Source organism: Lagenorhynchus albirostris, chromosome 14 (assembly GCF_949774975.1).
Source record: "Lagenorhynchus albirostris chromosome 14, mLagAlb1.1, whole genome shotgun sequence".
NCBI lineage: Eukaryota > Metazoa > Chordata > Mammalia > Artiodactyla > Delphinidae > Lagenorhynchus > Lagenorhynchus albirostris.
This window is the reverse complement of record NC_083108.1, coordinates 53118747-53127899: the sequence shown is the minus strand read 5'-3', so window position 1 is coordinate 53127899 and position 9153 is coordinate 53118747.

Sequence of the window (9153 nt, the reverse complement as noted above, 5' to 3'; positions counted from 1 at the left end):
TTCCCAATCTTGCTGCTGTCCAATGCCTTTAGCAGGTATCTTTAAAAAGTGGCAAGTTTTCTTTAGTAGAAGGATCAGTTTGTATTACCCAGCCCAACATTCCTGGAAATGGAGCCTCCTTTATTTTTCAATTCAACAAATATTTATGGAGTGCCTACCAGCCAGGTACTACGCTAAGAGCTTGGGACGCAATGGGAATAAGATAGATGCCCTTCCTGTTCTAGGAGAGGGTTGTGGTCCAGTTGGAGGGTTCAGACAAACATTACAACAGTCATCTTTGAAGCTCCTGCACAGTTACAAAGTGACATTAAATAAATCATATCATGAAAACAAGTAGTAGACAGTAGGTTAAAACATGTAATAAACATTGATTGTACAATAACACTTTCCTTTACAATAAGGTTCATAACAGAATTTCTTTACAAGCAAAGTATTTAAAAATTTTAAAAAGATATACTACACTACACTAGACATGCAGACACATGCACCCCTCAGGACTATTCAGAAATACCATTTGTAGTAATTCTATTATTTCTTCAGATAAGTTTTCTGCCCCTTTCTCTCTCACTTTTCCTTCTGAGGCCCCTATAATATGAATGTTACTGTGCTTCATTTTGTCCCAGAAGTCTCTTAAACTATCCTCATTAAAAAAATTTTTTTTTCTTTTTTGTGTTCAGCTTGGGTGATTTCCACTACTGTCTTCCCATTCACTGATTCATTCTTCTTTATAATCTAATTTAGTGTTGATTCTGTTTAGTATATTTAAGAATTTCGGTTTTTCTTCAGCTCTGTCTGGTGCTTTCTTGTATTTTCTAACTCTTTATTAAACTTCTCACTGTGTTCATCCATTCTTCTGAGTTCATTGAGCATCTTTATGATCAATTACCTTGAAGTCTTTATTGGGTAGATTGCTTATCTCTGCTTAGTTCTTCTTCTAGGGTTTTTTCTTGTTCTTTCGTTTGGGACATATTCCTCTCTCTCCTCATTTTGCCTGATTCTCTGTGTTTATTTCTATTTATTAGGTAGATTGGTTATGTTTCCTGATCTTGGAGAAGTGGCCTTATGTAGGAGACATGCTATGGGGCCCAGCAGCATGCTGCCCTTGTGTTACCAAAGCTCTAGGCACACCCCATATGTGGGGTGCATGGGCCCTTATGTTGTGGTGGGACTGACTACTGTGGACCTACTGGTAGGTGGGGCTGACCCCGGCCCGGTTGGCTGCCAGGCCCTGCCACGTGTAATAGCTGTCAGCCTGCTGGTGGGCAGGCCCAGGTCGTGGCATGGCTGTCTACAGGGTCCGGGGGTCCCAGGGCTGGTGCCGACATGCTGCTGGGTGTGGCTGGGTCCTGGTGTGGCTGACTGCTTGGCCCTAGGGGTCCCAGGACAGGTGGTAGCTCTCTGGTGGGCAGGTAAGCACCCCACCCCGGCCCCCGCTAATAGGCTGTAGGGAGGATTCCAAAATGGAACTTTGTACCAGTGTCCCCCTTGTAGAACAAGCCACCAGCATCTGTGTCCCCAGGGGTGTCTCAGTTGTCTCCTGCCTCTGTGGAGGCTCTCCAAGATCAGCAAGTAGGTCTGACCCAGGCTCTTTTCAAATTACTGCCTCTGTACTGGGACTCGGACCATGTGATTTTGCATGTGCCCTTTAACAGTGAAGTCTCTGTTTCCTACAGGCCTTGGCTTTCCCTTACACAAGCCCTTGATGGGGCTGGGGGCTAGTCTTCTGGTGGGTGTTGAACCTGTGGGCTGGGGAGCCAATGAGGGGTTTGTATCCTTTACTCCTTGGGGAGAACCTCTGCAATTATGATTATCTTCTTGTTTGTGGGTTGCCTATGCTGGGGTGTGGGTCTTAACTATACCACATCTCTACCCCTCCCCACCATCTATTTTTGGTTCCTTCATTATATCTTCAATTGTGGAAAGCTTTTTTTTTGCTCGTCTTCAGACCATTCTTATAGATGGTTTCTCTGTAAATAGTTGTAACTTTGTTGTGCCTGGGGGAGGAGGTGAGCTCAGGGACTTCCTACTCTGCCATCCTGGCCACACCTCCTCTTTCTTTTAATGATCAAGTAAAAGTATTGTTTATTTTTGTGGAAAATAAATAAAAAAATTTCATAAGCATATCTGAAATATAGCTAGAATACTGAAACCAGAAACTGTGCTTTAAGTTCTAAAGTTGTTGGTATCAAGGTAATACTGGCCTTGTAAGATGAGTTTGGAAGTATTCTCTCTTCTTCATTTTTTGGGGAAGAATTTGAGAAAGTTGGTATTAATTCTTTGAATGTTTGGTAGGATTAACCAGTGAAGCTGTCTGGTCCTGGACTTTTGTCTGTTGGAGGGCTGGGTTTTTTTAATTACTGATTCAATCTTCTTACTAGTAATTGATGTGTTCAGATTTTCTATTTCTGTGATTCGGTCTTGATAGGTTGTATGTTTCTAAGAATTTATCTTTTTCTTTTAGGTAATCCAATTTGTTGATATATAATTTCTCATAGTAGTCTCTTCTGATCCTTTTAATTTATGTGGTATTAGTTGAAATGTCTCCTCTTTCATTTCTAATTTTATTTATTTGAGTCCTCTCACTTTTTTTCTTGGTAAGTTTAGCTAAGAGTTTGTCTATTTTGTTTTCTTTTCAAAAAGGCAGTTTTTAGTTTCATTGATCTTTTCTATTGTCTTTTTAATCTCTATTTCATTTATTTCAATTTTGATATTTATTTCTTCTACTAACTTTAGGGTTAGTTTGTTCTTTCTCTAATTCATTGAGGTGTAAAGTTATGTTGTTTATTTGAGATCTTCCTTATTAGGTTATTTATTTGAGTTCTTCCTTGTTCTTTCTTTCTTTTTTTCTCCCTTTTCTTCTGAGTGGTGTGGCTGGCAGGGTCTTGGTCCTCCGGCCGGGTGTCAGGCCTGTGCCTCTGAGGTGGGAGAGACAATTCAGGACATTGGTCCAGCAGAGACCTCCCAGCTCCATGTAATATCAAACGGTGAAAGCTCTCCCAGAGATCTCCATCTCAATGCTAAGACCCAGCTCCACTCAGCGACCAGCAAGCTACAGTGCTGGACGCTCTATGCCAAACAACTAGCAAGACAGGAACACAACCACACCCATTAGCAGAGAGGCTGCCTAAAATCATAATAAGGTCACAGACACCCCAAAACACACAACCGGATGCAGTCCTGCCTCCAGAAAGACAAGATCTAGCCTCATCCACACAGGCACTAGTCCCCTCCACCAGGAAGCCTACACAACCCACTGAACAAACCTTAGCCACTGGGGGCAGACACCAAAAACAATGGGAACTACGAACCTGCAGCCTGCAAAAAGGAGACCTCAAACACAGTAAGTTAAGCACAATAAGAAGACAGAGAAACACACAGCAGATGAAGGAGCAAGGTAAAAACCCACCAGACCAAACAAATGAAGGGGAAATAGGCAGTCTATCTGAAAAAGAATTCAGAGTAATGATAGTAAAGATGATCCAAACTCTTGGAAATAGAATGGAGAAAATACAAGAAACGTTTAACAAGGATCTAGAAGAACTAAAGAGCAAACAAACAATGATGAACAACAAAATAAATGAAATTTTAAATTCTCTAGAAGGAATCAAAGCAGAATAACTGAGGCAGAAGAATTTATAAGTGACCTGGAAGATAAAATAGTGGATGCAAGAGGGAAGCGATATGGGGATATATGTATGCGTATAGCTGATTCACTTTGCTATACAGCAGAAACTAATACAACATTGTAAAGCAATTATACTCCAATAAAGATGTTAAAAAAAAATGGAGAGTTTTGCCTTCTTTCTGCATCTGTTAACATTTTGCCATCTGCCCCAAGCACTGGTTCAATTCCTTCCTTGTTTTTCTTCAGTTTTGAACTTACTGCAAATGCATTCCCCCCCCCCCATTTGTACCAGGTTTTTCAAGTCTTTGCTTATTCTACAGTTCTTCCTTCTTGAGTCATTTCAGAGATTTGTATTTTCCTTGGCTATGCAGACATCTTTCCATTAATTAGACAGCTTCCTTACAGACAAATTAATTTCACTTGTTGCTTTTGCCCTTTTCTTCTTCTCCAGGATGATTTGTAATTGTTAGATTTATAGTTATCAGATCTTCTTAATTCATTTACACCTTCCTTTCTTTTTTAGTCTGTGTACATGGGCTTATATTAATCTTTCCTGTTTTTTTGTTGTTGCTTTGTTGTTGATAACTGCATAGATAGTGCATAGAGAGTCCTTCCCATTATTGCCTCCTTGGTTTTTATGAATTTGAAGAGAACATGGCCACTTTTCTTAAAGATTCCTGTTGCTTCTGGTGTTAGGGTTATGTAATGGTTCTTTCTTGTTGTCAGAATTCAATTCAGACTTTATATTTGATATTCACCACTTTTGTAATTAAATTTTGCTTTTGTTCCATTTTCATGATCATTTTCTCCATTGCCAGAATAGATCTACAGGTATTTCTGAAGGATTTATTACAACATTAATAAAATGTCTCTGAACACAATTTCAACCTGTGCGTGGGTTTTTTCCCACACCACGAACAAACACTGATCAGATACCAGCAGTGTGTCTGAAAATTCAATTCAGTTCTGACACTATCTATGTGGAGATGGTATTAGATTCCCCAGGTTAAGGGCTCAGTCCTACAAGATGTTAATCACAAGCCCAGGTTGTTACCTGTACTTCTGACTGGCAATTCCCTCCTTGTTAGAGTGACTCACAAAACTCAAGGAACATTTTACTTACTAGGTTAGCAGTTTGTTTTAAGAGAATATAACTCAGGAACAGCCAGATGGAAGAGATGCATAAAACACAAGGTGTGGGAAAGGATGAGGAGTTTCCATGCCCTCTCCAGGTGCACCACTCTCCCCAAATTTCCATGTGTTCACCAGTCCAGAAGTTCTCCAAACACCATCCTTTTGGGTTTTTATGGAGGCTTCATTACATAGGCATGATTGAGTAAATCATTGGCCATTGGGGATTGAACTCAATCTCCAGCTCCTTTCTCCTCCCCAGGGTTCAGGGGTTGGAACTGGATGTTCCAACTAACCCTCTAATCACAAGGTTAGTTGTTCTGGCAACGAGCCCCCATCCTTAGGTGTTTCCAAAAGTCTCTTCATTAGCATAAAAAATGAAAGCTTTATTGCTCTCATCAGTTAAATTCTGAGGGTTTTAGTAGCCCTGTGCCAGAAATGGGGATGAAGTCCAAATATATATTTATTATTATAAATCATAATATCATGAGATACAAAAATAGAATCCAAGATAATTTATATCAGTCATGTAGATTGTTCATAAACTTCAAATCATAAATGAGGCCAGTTGATTGTGCTTTTTCTACATGGCAGTGTTCAGCATAGACCCATTAGCAAAATAAACTAGTCAAGTTGTAAAGCAGGTTTAGTTGTCCCTAATGTACCTCCAGCTCCTGTTCTGATGGCTTTATTGTCTTTAAATTTTATATTGGGAAACCTCATGCTCATGTTCGATTCTTAGGGCATCCCATCATGGTATTGCCTGACTTAAAATGATCTTTTCTGTGTCCTATTTACTCAGAGTTCTCTTCTTTCTTTGCTTATCTGAAAAAGAGATGGTATTACATGAATTCCTGGGTAACATACTTGCATTTTAATAGGATAATTATGGACAAAATGTTTTAAATCGTATAAATTCTACCAGTGTTTTTTGATAAATTATGGTAAGTCAATGGGATGAGAGGTATTATAGAGAAAGAAAAATCTTTGAGAATCTTTTAAATTATCCTGTAACTTTCTCCATGTCTTTGTAAAGGTCTGAAATAGCCAAAGTGAGTTGTTCCAGTTGAATAGGTGAACTTTGGTTAATGCTTGGTTTAAGTTTTCTGTCAAAATCCAGGGAAAAGTTTCTAACATGAAAAATTATTGACACAGGTAAATTCCATTCAATACCCATAACCATATACCATGGAAACCAATCTTTCTAACATTTGCATCCTTGCCCTTTTCCTTGGAAGGCACATTGGTCCATGAAAAGACTAAAAATTAGTCTGATGTTCATTCAACAAATGGAACAGGAAATTACATTTCTGTGTGTAGTAATCATATTTCTTTCATTTTCATTTCCTTTATGATATTGGCAAATCCTGTTCTCTCTGTTTTTACTTTGATTCTTGCTAGAGGTTCATCAATCTTATTGACTGTTGCAAAGAACCAGCCTTTGGCCTCATTAATTTTCTCTATTGCTTTCCTCTAATCAATTTCATTGATTTTTTGCTCTTATCTTTATTATATCCTTCAACTTAATTTGCTTTTATTTTGTTTTCTTTTTCTTATTTCTTAAGGTAGAATCTTATGCTGATTTGAGACATTTCTTCTTTTCTCTTATAAAGATATAATACTTTGTTCTAAAAGATATTTGCAGCATCTCACAAATTTTATTATGCTGTTTTTCCATTTTCATTCAGTAAAAAGTATTTTAAAATTTCCCTTGAGAATTCTTTTTTGACCCATGGATTATTTAGAAGTGCTGTTTAATTTCCATGTGTTAGTAGCTTTTTCTGTTATCTCTCTGGTTTTGATTTTAAGTATAATTCTGTTATGGTCTGAGAATATATTTTCCATAATTTCAATTCTTTTAAATATCCTAAGGTTTGTTTTATGATCCAGGACATACCTTAGTGAAAGTTCTATGTACACTGGAAAAGACTGTGTTGTTGGGTGGAATGTTCTATTAATGTCTATTACATCCAATTGGTCAGTGGCATTGTTCAGTTCTTATTTATCCTTACTGAGTTCCTGTCTACTAGTTCTATTGTTACTGAGAGAGGAATGTCAAATTCTCTAAACATAATCGTAGGTTTGCATGTATCTTTTTTCAGTTCTTTCAATTTTTGTTTCATGTAATCTGAAACTCCAGTAATATGGATAAACACTTTGGATTGTTATGCCTTATTGTGAATTGATCCTTTTATCAAGAGGTGATATCCTTCTTTATCCCTGGGAACTTTCTTTGCTCTGAAGTTTACTTTGTTTGACATTAATGTGGCCACTACAACTTACTGTTGATTAGTGTTTGTAACCTACATATATCATTACTACTACTATTATTATTTTTGGCCGTGCTGCGTGGCATGTGGGATCTTTATTCCATGACCAGGTATCAAACCCATGTCCCCTTCATTGGAAGCACAGAGTCTTAACCAGTGGACCACCAGGGAAGTCCCAGTATATCATTCTATTTGAAGTGAGTTTAGCATGGACAACCTAGAGTTGATTCATTATTTTTTGACCATGGTGACAGTGTATCTTTTAGCTAGTGTGCTTAGACCATTTACATTTAATGCATTTATTGATATGTTTGGATTTAAGTTTACCGTTTTGTTGTTCATTTTATGCTTGTTCCCTTTGTTTTTGTTTGTTTGTTTGTTGGCTTGTTTCCTTCTTTGCCCCTTTCTGGACTTCTTTGGGTTATTTCAGTATTTTTTAGTGTTTTGTGTTAATTTATCTGTTGTGACTTTTTAGTATATCATTTTGTATAATTTTTTTTGGTGGTAGGTCTAGGGCTTCCAAAATGCATAATTCACTTTTTCTTTTATTTTCATAATTCACTTTTAACAGTATAATTCAGTTGATATTTTGCCACTTCAGTTGGAATGTAAAAATCTCACCACCTTTTAGGTCCCTTTGCCCTCACCCTTCATGCTATAGTTGTCATATATATTATATCTACACTGTAAATCCCATCAATTTCAAATTAAAATTTTTGTTTTCAATTGTCAAATGTAAAGAATTCAAGAAGAGAATGGTCTATTAAGTTTATCAAGGTATTTATCCTTTTTATCTAGTTATTCTTTTTTTCTTGCTCCAAGTTTCCTTCTAGTGTCACTTTCCTTCTGTATGAGAGCTTCCTTTAGCATTTTTTTAAGCATGATTTTATTTTATTTTATTTACTTATTTTTTTAACATCTTTATTAAGTTTCATTAGGTCCAATTTGTTTATTTTTGCTTTTATTTCCATTTCTCTAGGAGGTGAGTCAAAAAGGATCTTGCTGTGATTTGTGTCCTAGTGTGTTCTGCCTATGTTTTCCTCTAAGAGTTTTATAGTGTCTGGCCTTACATTTAGGCCTTTAATCCATTTTGAGTTTATTTTCGTGTATGGTGTTAGGGAGTGTTCTAATTTCATTCTTTTACATGGAGCTGTCCAGTTTTCCCAGCACCACTTATTGAAGAGGCTGTCTTTTCTCCACTGTATATTCTTTTTTTTTTTTTGCGGTACGCGGGCCTCTCACTGTTGTGGCCTCTCCCGTTGCGGAGCACAGGCTCCAGACGCGCAGGCCCAGCGGCCATGGCTCACGGGCCCAGCCGCTCCGCTGCATGTGGGATCTTCCCGGACCGGGGCACGAAGCCGTGTTCCCTGCATCGGCAGGTGGACTCTCAACCACTGCGCCACCAGGGAAGCCCTCCACTGTATATTCTTGCCTCCTTTATCAAAACTAAGGTGACCATATGTGCATGGGTTTACCTCTGGGCTTTCTATCCTGTTCCATTGATCAATATTTCTGTTTTTGTGCCAGTACCATACTGTCTTGATTACTGTAGCTTTGTAGTATAGTGTAAAGTCAGGGAGCCTGATTCCTCCAGCTCTGTTTTTCTTTCTCAAGGTTGCTTTGGCTATTCGGGGTCTTTTGTGTTTCCCTACAAATTGTGAAATTTTTTGTTCTAGTTCTGTGAAAAATGCCAATGGAAGTTTGTTAGGAATTGCATTGAATCTGTAGATTGCTTTGGGTAGTATTGTCATTTTCACAATGTTGATTCTTCTAATCCAAGAACATGGTATATGTCACCATCTGTTTGTAACATCTTTAATATCTTTCATCAGTGTCTTATAGCTTGCTGCATACAGGTCTTTTGTCTCCTTAGGTAGGTTTATTCCTAGGTATTTTATTCTGTTTATTGCAATGGTAAATGGGAGTGTGTCCTTGATTTCTCTTTAAGATTTTTCATCATCACTGTATAGAAATGCAAGAGATTTCTGTGCATTAATATCGTATCCTTTACCAAATTCATTGATTAGCTCTAGTAGTTTTTTCGTAGCGTCTTTTAGGATTCTCTATATATAGTATCATGTCATCTGTAAACAGTGACAGTTTTACTTCTTTTCCTGTTTGGATTCC